Below are 14,189 nucleotides of genomic sequence, written 5' to 3'. Positions count from 1 at the left end.
CTGACATCTCCATTCTCGCTTGGTATGGAGTTCATGTGATACACTCGGGTTTTGTGTTAACCTTGATTTAAATTTGTAGGTACCAATTATGGATTTGTGAAGAACAAAATGCTGTTACCTCTAAGTTATTAAAATATTCTTTTCGATTGCCTTTTAGATATTGAAACTGTAATTGTTATAAGTAGTATCCAAGACGGTAATCGTCAACATAGCCTCGGGGTTAAATAAAGAAGCGGAAGGTATACCTCATATGTTGAAGAGAAAATAACAACGCTATAACCGAAAACCGGGTGTGATTTCATATGCTCCGGAATTATAAACAAATTCGGTGATACATCAATCGACGAAAAGAGAACAGGGATGTTGTTACGACCATTGGATCACGCCCAAACTGGACAAATTTTAACAAAATTTGGGTGAAATATTTCTTTTAGTATAGATGTATTGGTTTTGTTTGTTGCCGTCAATCAACGAACCTGGCCGACTAGGAAAAATGGAACATAATCATGAGATGAAAGTTATCGTCTGGTAATTTGAAAATGGTTGTTAAATAGAAAATATATATGCTGTACAAGATTGTTCATTATGTCATGTTTCAAATTTAGTTTTCCTTTAACAAAATAAAATCAGGCACTCTTTATAAAGATCTTGAAAATATTTGGGTTATCCTGGTCAAACCTCACCTGCAAAAAATTATCTGAATCTATTACTGAATATCTTTAATACTGAATGAGGAAACATGTTTGTTTCTCTTTTCTGTCTTCTAGATACAACCCCCCTAAAAGGATTATTTCTTTTGAGTTAGTGAGAAAATAATTCGGAAAATAATAAACATTACAATCACTTTAAAAAAAACGAGACAAATACGCACCCTACTAAAACTACAGATCCAAGTAGGAGAGCGATTTCTACTCATCATTGACACTTGTCAAGCTGATCAAGTATCAGAAACATACAAACCAATTACAAGGCTACAAAACAAAGGACGGGTTCAGACATACAGTTGGCAGCAAACGATATCCATCATATTCACTACGTGACTTCATCGGATCGCAAAACAAATATTACAAATCCAGGTTTAAATAGACTTGCTAATTATATTTAGGCACAGACCTCGGATGGATATGGGGGTATACAAAGTTAAATATCAATAAAAGCAACGGTAATATACCGCTGTTCGAAAGTCACACATCGATTGAGAGAAAACAAATCCGGGCTACAAACTAAAACCGAGGGAAACACATCAATTATAAGAGGAAAACAAAGACAATACAGAAACACTGAAGTGATTTAAAAACAAAACACAATGCAACACACACAGACAAGAACTATAAAACAACAACTGCCATTTTCCTGACTTGGTACATGAAAAATTAACGAACTAAAAGTGAAATCCAAAACTTTATAAAATTCAAAATCAAAAGCTTAAACAAATCTAACGACAACAATTGTCTTATTCCTGACTTGACATATTTTGTCTAGTCTATCAATTAAAAGCTAGAACATATATATTGTCCGATGTCGTTTGAAAATCAGGTTTGTTTATTTGGTGAATGATCAGACCAGAATATTAATTACTCCAATGGTTGTCAGAAACATGATTCATCCAGTCAAATTTACATCATACTTTTGTGCAAACCAGCTGCTGCAGTCGTTTTTTTTTTTTTAAATAATGTTATTTACTTATATTTGTAACCTAGGTAGTTTCTTACATGTTCAGTTAACTTTAAATATGCTTATAGAGTAACAACACAATTCAACAACTTGTCTAGTCATTATGATTAAAATCTAGAACATCTATGTCGGGCAGTGTCGTTTGAATATCACGTTTGTTTATTTAGAGAATGATCAGACCAGAATATTAATTACATGTATAGTTAAGAATAACTAATTAATCTAACGGATAAATAATGACAAAAATAGAAACAATCAAACAACGTAATTATTTGCTTAATATAAATTAATAGTCTCCATGCACTTAACAGGTCAAAGGCGTGGAAAGTATGAGAATAATACTGATTAAAGCTTCTTAAGCATGCAATTAGAAAAAAAAAAACTAATGTTCTGTGAATAACTGACCAAAACGTTGCACTTTTAAAACATTATGACTGTTGTTTTTTTAAGTTCAATTTTAATCACAATATCCGTCATAAATTTACATGTATTAGTTTGTGATTATGTCAGTTTATGGGGAACTACAAGTGGTAGGTCAGTGATATTTGGTATGTAGTTGTGTAAGCATCGGCATATCTCATTTCCATGGAAATAAGTTAGCTCCACCCCCTTAGTCATGGTCTATTGATTTTGAAACTTTTGCTTATTTTACATGTATTAGTTTGTGATAAGGTCAGTTTATGGGGAACCATTAGTGGTAGTCCAATGTAAATTGGTATTCAGTTGTATAACCATTGGTACATCTCATTGTCATGGAGAATATTTGGCCTCACCCTTCAGTCACAGTCTAATGACTTTAAAACTTATCTTGGTTTACATGTATTAGTTTGTGATTAGATCAGTTTAAGATGAACTGCTAATGTTAAATCAATGATATTTGGTATGCAAATTTATTGGCATTTGCAAGTATCGTTTCCATGGAGATTATAAAGTCCCACCACCTCTTATTGACTGAAACTTTTCTATAATTTACTAGTTAATGTTTGTATTTAGATTTAGGAACAACTTATAATAATTCAATGGTCATGATGGTATTTGGTATGCAGTTGTATAAGCATTTGCACATCTCATTTACATTGAGATTGTTTAGCCATGTAACTCAGTCATGGTTCATTGACTTTAAATATTTTCATAACTTGTGTAAGATGTTTTAAAAAGTATTGCTATTTTGATTAAAACATTTGCATAATCAAAATTACAAAAAGGCGAGACATATCTCTCTGTAAACAGTTTATTTTAAACATCATTTGTTTTATCTGGATCGCCATCGGCGAAGACAAGTGTAGTCATCGCTGGACTTCAATCTGACGAACCTTAGATTTCATAAAAAAAAACACACTTGTAGACACGTAGCCCATGAAAAAAGTGTCAATCGGATGTTGCCATGGACAAAACAAATGCGGGTTTCCATAGAATCATCTTAAAAGAAAGGCAAAAGATACCATAGGGACATTCTGACTCTTAGGCGAAAATAAATTGACAACGGTATACATAACACAGCGTAGAAAACTGGAGATTGAAGTTCAAATCATCACTTCGTAAATTTTACGGACGCCATCACGAGTTGGTTGACCGTTATGAAATAACCGTTTCATAAATGATATCGGATATGTTCATTACGTCGTAACTACAATCCCCTTCCCTTTCATAAATGTGACCTACCGAATTCGACTTTTTACCGGATTTGTTATCACATAAGCAACACACGGTGCCACATGTGGAGCAGGATCTGTTTACCCTTCCGGGGCACCTGAGATCACCCCTATTTTTTGGTGGGGTTTCTGTTGTTCATTCTTAAGTTTTCTATGTTGTGTCATGTGTACTATTGTTTGTCTGTTTGTCTTTTTATTTTTAGCCATGACGTTGTCAGTTTATTTTCGATTTATGAGTTTGACTGTCCCTCTGGTATCTTTTGTCCCTCTTTTAAAGATGTCATCGATACGACGTTAGCTTAGTGAAGAACAGTCAGATATATTTGAATTCAATTACAACTTGCAATATTGTTTCTAGTCTAAATGTTATCATACAAACTGTTAATCCCGTGATAAACTGATTATTGTTACTTGTTTTCTTAGAAACTTTATCACCAAATGCTACAATACACATATCCATGAAGATCTCAATTGTACTGCTTCTTATATTGTGTACGGACTCAATAGTACTCTGTGAGAACTTATCAATCTCGGCGAAGGTGAAACACGATCGACTTCACAATTGAATAAATGATGACTGAGCTAATACTAATGATCCTGATAACAATGAATTTATCTATAAATCTATAAACAGAATTTTACCATTCTTTTCTTCAGAGCCAGAATTATACAGAAAATAAATATTTCAACAAATCACCCCATATTGAGTACAGAATATTACTAACTTACAGATTCCTGTATTTGAGAATTTACAATAGCAATTCCCTGTGGATGCAACGACAAAGTAAATGGCGAAGGTTTGACGCAATAGGACCCACGGTCATAAAAAAAATATTCACCACCTACAGTGGGAACTGTGTCTATTATCGAATCTTAATTCACTCTTTTGGGAATATGCCAGTTGTTTTCTAATAGTTCTTTTGGTTGATAAAGTTTAATGTTTGTTTTGTCAGTTTTTATAAAACTTACCTGGGAGTTTAATTTTGTTTGTTTATACCTTTAAAGAGCCCAAAACCACTACCGTTTCTGATTCAAATTCTAATAAGTACAGGTTGATTGTAATTGTTATGGATATTGCTTAGCACGGGCCATTAATATTTGAACCCGTGGAACCGCACCCAAAGATGAGGAAAAACGTAGTTTTCTGTGTAAGATGTAACAAAGTTTCAAAATGATATTAATGTAACAATTTTACCTCACCAAAAAAGCTTTAGAAGCAATATTTTCCATTAAAAATCTGGGCAGAGAACACTACAGCAATTATGTTGCATGTAAGTTTCTCAACCTCATTAGGATGTTAGATTAATTCATCCTCGCTAATTCGAAATCAAAAATTCTCAATAAATATTGTTATTTTGTCTGATACAAATAAAGACCCGATGCTATAATAGTGACCTGTGCTCCTAAACAAAAATGACAATGAAGAATGTAAGGTTGCTGGTGGATTGAGATGATGAACAAAGAAGAACGCAAGGTTGCTGGTGAGTTAAGATAATGACCTATGAAGAACGAAGAGTTGCTATTGGATTGAGATGATGACAATGAAGAACGCAAGGTTGCTGTTAGATTGAGATGATGACCAATGAAGAACGCAAGGTTGCTGGTGGATTGAGATGATGATTTATGAGGAACTAAAGCTTACTGGTGGATTGAAATGATGAACAATGAAGAACGAAGAGTTGCTGTTGGATTGAGATAATGACCAATGAAGAACGCAAGGTTGCTGGTTGAAAGAGATTATGAACAAAGAAGAACGCAAGGTTGATGGTGGATTGAGATATTGACCTATGAAGAACGCAAGTTTGCTGGTGGATTTAGATGATGACAATGAAGAAGGCAAAGTTGCTCGTGGATAGAGATGTAACCAATGAAGAACACAATGTGGCTGGTGGATTGAGATGATGACCAATGAAGAACGTAATATTGGTGGTGGATTGAGATCATAACTAATGAAGAACTAAAGTTTGTTGGTGGATCGAAATGATGAACAATGAAGAACTTAATGTTGCTTGTGGATTGAGATGATGACCAATGAAGAACGCAATATTGTTGGTGGATTGAGATCATAACTAATGAAGAACTAAAGTTTGTTGGTGGATCGAGAGGATGACTAATGAAGAACTCAATGTTGCTGGTGAATTGAGATGATGACCAATGAAGAACGCAAGGCTGCTGGTGGATTGAGATGATGACCAATAAAGAATTCAAAGTTGCTAGAGGATTGAGATGATGAATTTATGAGGAACTAAAACTTACTGGAGGATTGAAATGATGATTTATGAGGAACTAAAGCTTACTGGTGGATTGAAATGATGAACAATGAAGAACGAAGGGTTGCTATTGGATTGAGATGATGACCAATGAAGAATGCAAGGTTGCTGGTTGATAGAGATGATGAACAAAGAAGAACGCAAGGTTGCTGGTGAATTAAGATAATGACCAATGAAGAACGCAAGTGTGCTGGTGGATTGAGATGATGACAATGAAGAACTCAAGGTTGCTGTTAGATTGAGATGATGACAATGAAGAACTCAAGGTTGCTGGTGGATTGAGATGATGACAAATGAAGAACTTAAGATTTTTGGTGGATTGAGAGGATGACCAATGAAGAACTCAATGTTGCTGGTGGATTGAGATGATGATCTATGAAGAACTCAAGGTTGATGGTGGATTGAGATGATGACAAATGAGGAACGCAAGATTGCTGGTGGATTGAGATGATAACAAATTAAGAACTAAAGGTTGTTGGTGGATTGGGATGATGACCAATGAAGAACTCAAGGTTGTTGGTGGATTGAGATGATGACCAATGAAGAACGCAAGGTTGTTGGTGGATTGAGATGATGACCAATGAAGAACTCAAGGTTGTTGGTTGATTAAGATGATGATCAATGAAGAACGCAAGGTTGCTGGTGGATTGAGATGATGACAAATGAAGAACGCAAGATTGCTGGTGGATTGAGATGATAACAAATTAAGAACTAAAGGTTGTTGGTGGATTGGGATGATGACCAATGAAGAACTCAAGGTTGTTGGTGGATTGAGATGATGACCAATGAAGAACGCAAGGTTGTTGGTGGATTGAGATGATGACCAATGAAGAACTCAAGGTTGTTGGTTGATTGAGATGATGATCAATGAAGAACGCAAGGTTGCTGGTGGATTGAGATGATGACCAATGAAGAACTCAAGGTTGCTGGTTGATTGAGATGATGACCAATGAAGAACTCAAGGTTGTTGGTGGATTGAGATGATGACCAATGAAGAACTTAAGGTTGTTGGTGGATTGAGATGATGACCAATGAAGAACTCAAGGTTGTTGGTTGATTGAGATGATGATCAATGAAGAACGCAAGGTTGCTGGTGTATTGAGATGATGACCAATGAAGAACTCAAGGTTGCTGGTGTATTGAGATGTTGACCTATGAAGAACGCAAGGTTGCTGGTGTATTGAGATGATGACCAATGAAGAACTCAAGGTTGCTGGTGTATTGAGATGATGTCAATGAAGAATGCAAGGTTGCTGGTTGATAGAGATGATGAACAAAGAAGAACGCAAGGTTGCTGGTGAATTAAGATAATGACCAATGAAGAACGCAAGTGTGCTGGTGGATTGAGATGATGACAATGAAGAACTCAAGGTTGCTGTTAGATTGAGATGATGACAATGAAGAACTCAAGGTTGCTGGTGGATTGAGATGATGACAATTGAAGAACTTAAGATTGTTGGTGGATTGAGATGATGACCAATGAAGAACTCAATGTTGCTGGTGGATTGAGATGATGATCTATGAAGAACTCAAGTTTGCTGGTGGATTGAGATGATGACAAATGAGGAACGCAAGATTGCTGGTGGATTGAGATGATCACAAATTAAGAACTAAAGGTTGTTGGTGGATTGGGATGATGACCAATGAAGAACTCAAGGTTGATGGTGGATTGAGATGATGACCAATGAAGAAAGCAAGGTTGTTGGTGGATTGAGATGATGACCAATGAAGAACTCAAGGTTGTTGGTGGATTGAGATGATGACCAATGAAGAACGCAAGGTTGTTGGTGGATTGAGATGATGACCAATGAAGAACTCAAGGTTGTTGGTGGATTGAGATGATGATCAATGAAGAACGCAAGGTTGCTGGTGGATTGAGATGATGACCAATGAAGAACTCAAGGTTGCTGGTTGATTGAGATGATGACCAATGAAGAACTCAAGGTTGTTGGTGGATTGAGATGATGACCAATGAAGAACTTAAGGTTGTTGGTGGATTGAGATGATGACCAATGAAGAATTCAAGGTTGTTGGTTGATTGAGATGATGATCAATGAAGAACGCAAGGTTGCTGGTGTATTGAGATGATGACCAATGAAGAACTCAAGGTTGCTGGTGTATTGAGATGTTGACCTATGAAGAACGCAAGGTTGCTGGTGTATTGAGATGATGACCAATGAAGAACTCAAGGTTGCTGGTGTATTGAGATGATGTCAATGAAGAATGCAAGGTTGCTGGTTGATAGAGATGATGAACAAAGAAGAACGCAAGGTTGCTGGTGGATTGAGATATTGACCTATGAAGAACGCAAGGTTGTTGGTGGATTGAGATGATGACCAATGAAGAACTCAAGGTTGTTGGTGGATTGAGATGATGACCAATGAAGAACGCAAGGTTGTTGGTGGATTGAGATGATGACCAATGAAGAACTCAAGGTTGTTGGTTGATTGAGATGATGATCAATGAAGAACGCAAGGTTGCTGGTGGATTGAGATGATGACCAATGAAGAACTCAAGGTTGCTGGTTGATTGAGATGATGACCAATGAAGAACTCAAGGTTGTTGGTGGATTGGGATGATGACCAATGAAGAACTCAAGGTTGTTGGTGGATTGGGATGATGACCAATGAAGAACTCAAGGTTGTTGGTGGATTGAGATGATGACCAATGAAGAACGCAAGGTTGTTGGTGGATTGAGATGATGACCAATGAAGAACTCAAGGTTGTTGGTTGATTGAGATGATGATCAATAAAGAACGCAAGGTTGCTGGTGGATTGAGATGATGACCAATGAAGAACTCAAGGTTGCTGGTTGATTGAGATGATGACCAATGAAGAACTCAAGGTTGTTGGTGGATTGAGATGATGACCAATGAAGAACTTAAGGTTGTTGGTGGATTGAGATGATGACCAATGAAGAACTCAAGGTTGTTGGTTGATTGAGATGATGATCAATGAAAAACGCAAGGTTGCTGGTGTATTGAGATGATGACCAATGAAGAACTCAAGGTTGCTGGTGTATTGAGATGTTGACCTATGAAGAACGCAAGGTTGCTGGTGTATTGAGATGATTACAAATGAAGAAATCAAGGTTGCTGGTGTATTGAGATGATGTCAATGAAGAATGCAAGGTTGCTGGTTGATAGAGATGATGAACAAAGAAGAACGCAAGGTTGTTGGTGAATTAAGATAATGACCAATGAAGAACGCAAGTGTGCTGGTGGATTGAGATGATGACAATGAAGAACTCAAGGTTGCTGTTAGATTGAGATGATGACAATGAAGAACTCAAGGTTGTTGGTGGATTGAGATGATGACAATTGAAGAACTTAAGATTGTTGGTGGATTGAGATGATGACCAATGAAGAACTCAATGTTGCTGGTGGATTGAGATGATGATCTATGAAGAACTCAAGGTTGCTGGTGGATTGAGATGATGACAAATGAGGAACGCAAGATTGCTGGTGGATTGAGATGATAACAAATTAAGAACTAAAGGTTGTTGGTGGATTGGGATGATGACCAATGAAGAACTCAAGGTTGATGGTGGATTGAGATGATGACCAATGAAGAACGCAAGGTTGTTGGTGGATTGAGATGATGACCAATTAAGAACTCAAGGTTGTTGGTGGATTGAGATGATGACCAATGAAGAACGCAAGGTTGTTGGTGGATTGAGATGATGACCAATGAAGAACTCAAGGTTGTTGGTTGATTGAGATGATGATCAATGAAGAACGCAAGGTTGCTGGTGGATTGAGATGATGACCAATGAAGTACTCAAGGTTGCTGGTTGATTGAGATGATGACCAATGAAGAACTCAAGGTTGTTGGTGGATTGAGATGATGACCAATGAAGAACTTAAGGTTGTTGGTGGATTGAGATGATGACCAATGAAGAATTCAAGGTTGTTGGTTGATTGAGATGATGATCAATGAAGAACGCAAGGTTGCTGGTGTATTGAGATGATGACCAATGAAGAACTCAAGGTTGCTGGTGTATTGAGATGTTGACCTATGAAGAACGCAAGGTTGCTGGTGTATTGAGATGATGACCAATGAAGAACTCAAGGTTCTGGTGTATTGAGATGATGTCAATGAAGAATGCAAGGTTGCTGGTTGATAGAGATGATGAACAAAGAAGAACGCAAGGTTACTGGTGGATTGAGATATTGACCTATGAAGAACGCAAGTTTGCTGGTGGATTTAGATGATGACAATGAAGAACGCAAGGTGGCTGGTGGATTGAGATGATGACCTATGAAGAACGCAAGTTTGCTGGTGGATTTAGATGATGACAATGAAGAACGCAAGGTGGCTGGTGGATTGAGATGATGACCAATGAAGAACGTAATATTGTTGGCGGATTTAGATCATAACTAATGAACAACTCAAGTTTGTTGGTGGATCGAGAGGATGACCAATGAAGAACCCAATGTTCTGGTGGATTGAGATGATGGCCTATGAAGAATGCAAGGTTGCTGGTGGATTGAGATGATGACCGATAAAGAATTCAATGTTGCTGGTGGATTGAGATGATGACCAATGAAGAACGCAAGGTTGCTGGTGGATTGAGATGATGACCAATAAAGAATTCAAAGTTGCTGGAGGATTGAGATGAAGATTTATGAGGAACTAAAGCTTACTGGAGGATTGAAATGATGATTTATGAGGAACTAAAGCTCACTGGTGGCTTGAAATGATGAAGAATGAAGGGTTGCTGTTGGATTGAGATAAGGACCAAAGAAGAACTGAAGATTGTTGGTGCATTGAGATGATGACCAATGAAGAACTGAAGATTGTTGGTGGATTGACATGATGACCTATGAAGAACTGAAGATTGTTGGTGGATTGACATGATGACCTATGAAGAACGCAAGGTTGCTGATGTATTGAGATAAGGACCAATGAAGAAAACGGATAAAATGGGAGCAAGACAAACTTAAACTAAACCGATGATTTGAATTAATCAATTCATTTCGTTCATACATTCAGATGCACATTCAAAATTAACGACGTACAATATACACACGGATTTTTTACTCTAAAATGATAGGTTGTGAATGCCTTTTATCTATTCAACGGAAGATATTTTTTCCCCATCAGCAAGCCTTCTAAAAATGTTATTATATATATATATATAGAAGTGACTAAAGAACTAGAAAATCGACAGAAAAACTGAGACTCTTGTATATATAACACTACATCCTTCACGAAAGAGGAGGTTAAGAAAATCAAAATTTTGAAATTATTAAGAAACTAAGAACTCCCTCAGGCAAAGTTGACTTTAGATGAATTTGGCTATTTATTTTAGGTATTTTTGTTATATAGCTCTTCAACGGTTACGGTACTTATACACCCTCGGATTTCAAATGTTTGACTTTGAGCATTCCGGATGAAGGTAAATCCAGAAAAGCGCTTTGGACGCATGAAATTATTAAACGTGTTGTTTTCCATTCTTTACATCACTGGGTCGATACCTCTGTTGGTGGACTATCAGTCCACGCGGGTATCATCAGCTCAGTAGTCAGTACTTCGGTATTGACATGATTTAACAAACGTTTCTAAAATTGTCCGTTTACAAATTTTGAAATTATTATTAAGAAACCTAAGGTTTCAGCTCCCTCAGGCAAAGTTGACTTTAGATGAATTTAGCTATTTATTTTAGGTATTTTTGTTATAAAGCTCTTCGGTACGTATGCATCCTCGGATTTCAACTGTTTGGCTTTGAGCGTTCCTGATGAAGGTAAATCCAGAAAAGCGCATCGGACGCATGAAATTATTAAACGTGTTGTTTCAATTTTTTTACACTTGAACATGTATACATTGTAGATGGAGACGGATATCCTGTTGATGCACCCGATATTGCTCCCTTGGAGTACGTGATATTGTATCTGTATTTATGGGGGGATCTGGATTTATTTCTTCTTAGTAGATTTAGGTTGTTTGAACATCGGTAAACTACTGTCGCCTTAATCTAAAAGACGTCAATAATATTTCTATTGAATAGATCACAAGATCTACATTATTTGTAAAACTCCGCCGGCTGAATATATTCTCTCTCCAACAAAACTCAAACAACCAGACCAACATGAGAAGGAATAAAAAATAATTGTCAAATTTCCATACCAGTATACGATGAATTTTACTTTTTAAAAGCCAAATTGTCAGCAATTTGGTAACTCGTTTTACTACATATACATACCACGCCACTTTAAATGTTATGTATATTTTGCATAAACGACCTCGGACTTGTAGATATTTTCACGACGTTTCCTGTAACTAATATATATGTTATGAAGAGGTTTAGGATAAATTGTCTTGGTCTAAGGTTAATATATTACCTAAGTTAGTCTTCGTCTAGAACAATATATACAATAGGTATAATAAAATGCGTACATCCCCGCAAACCTGTACCGTTGGGTGTTTGTTTGAATGACGTGTTAAAAGCACTAACGGAATGTCAAACAGTTTCGACAAATAATACGTAAAATTATGACTTTGGAGGAATATATGCATGAGTATCCTGAATTTAGTGTTACCTTCTAGTTCAGACGTTAATACCGAACAAAGCAACGTCTATATTATTCGAGGTTGTTAAATCTGCGTTTAAATTATATGTCCGGTAAATTATACAGTATAAATGTACAAACAACATCTCCAATCTTCATAAACAGAAAAAAAGGTAGGCTCGAAAGTTAAATTTTATTGGATTATTTTATGTCAATGGTTAAAAATCTTAAATTCCTTATTTGGTCCCAATACTTGTCCTTGAGTTGTCCTCGGAGTTCAGTATTTTTTTAGATTTTACTTTTTGAACTATGAGGACATCTGCATTGCTAAAAAAAGGCACGAAAATTTACTTCAATTGTAAAATTATCGTTGATTCATACAGGAGACAATAATTTGTCATCTGCAGGAATGTAGCATAAGATTACTTGTACACTTGTATAATAGCAAAGCAGCTGATTACAGGATAAATACCATATAAGGCATAATAAAAAAAATAACACAAAAATACCAAACTTCACGGAAAATTCAAAACAGAAATTATTAACATATGGCGAAATCAAAAGCTCAAATACATCAAATAATTGGAAAACAGCTGTCGTAGTCCTGCCTTAAAACATGCATTTCCCTATGTAGAAAATGGTGGAAAACTCTGGTTTTATAGCTAGCTAAACCTTTTAAAATGCACGAAGTAATAAATAACGTCTCTTAAAGAAAAGTCATCGCTGTTAAAGATCTTAAACACTTTGTTTAGTTTTTATTAGCATGTCCTATACAACTTTGTAATTGTGATCGATTGTACAGAACGGATATTAACATACATGGAAATCCCAAGAAGTCCAAAGTTTTTATTTGCAAGCCATTAATCTGAAACAGACATTGCATCTCCAGTTTGTAAGAGAGAGATATTGATTTGAAAGCTATGTTTTGAATAATCATTGTCGCCTCCGTGTAAATCGTATTATAGGGTTATTTGCTGCTGACAAACCTTGATCTACTTCTGAGATAAACGAGGGAAATACAATCGAATCGAATATCAAAATACGTAACAGTTGCAATCAGAGTAGAGTAAAATCCAATATGACTGTTAATTTTCTGATATCCTGATATCACGCCCTGATCTTAACCTCAAGTTATAGTGATGTGAATAAATGTGAATTATTGATATGTCTGTTTGGTTATCTATGTCTACGGTTTGTGAACATTTATTTAACTTAACTTAATCTCGTCTATAGTTCATGAAACGAGGTAGAGGTCAAGTAAAAAATGTCTGACTGGCATGGGGCCCTTACAAAGTACGCACATACCCAATATCGTTATCCTATTACTCATAATAAGAGAGAAATACTAAATAATGTAACCTTTTTCTTCAAGTATTCACTGAACAATGAAAATGAAGTACAATTGACATAACTTCATAACACAAGGCATCTTTATACAAAGTATGAAGGATTCGTGTCTTTTACCTTCTGTAATTTTAAGTTTTAAAGAAGTATGGTCACGCCGCCGCTGGATCACTACCGAGACTTCTACGACAGAGGTTGCAGGCTCGACTTAAAATCTTTTACAAAAGACAATTCGTGTTTTATATTTTTTTTTTTAACAAACAGGACAACAGATATGAAATATGGTACTTGTATTGTATAAAAATAAATTTGAATGTGATACTAAGTTCATAACATTTTAATTGTCGGTTTGCGTCCTTTTACTTAAATATCCGCCGTCTTATAAGATATTTTATGTTACAAAGTCATAGCTAGATACATTATAGTACAACAGTAGAAATGTCTTTACGGATCTTTTTAAATAATTTTATAAAGTCGAAGAGAGATAACTAGTATATATCTTCATTTTACAAGAAGAACAAAAACATCTGTTCTAAATTACGCGACGGAAGAAGTCGGGGGCATGATCAGTTGAAGAGATTACTTGGACCCTATGTTTTACGAAATCAATCCCCTTTTTGACATAGTTAATCAAATGCATACAAGAAGTCATCACTCTCTTTCCATTCAAATTGAGCATAGGCAAAAAACTCATGAACAAATGAAAACAACATTATAATTAAAATGTATGTAACCCA

Source organism: Mytilus galloprovincialis, chromosome 3 (genome assembly GCF_965363235.1).
Source record: "Mytilus galloprovincialis chromosome 3, xbMytGall1.hap1.1, whole genome shotgun sequence".
Lineage (NCBI taxonomy): Eukaryota > Metazoa > Mollusca > Bivalvia > Mytilida > Mytilidae > Mytilus > Mytilus galloprovincialis.
The sequence above is the reverse complement of the archived record's forward strand: the minus strand, read 5'-3'. Positions refer to the sequence as shown.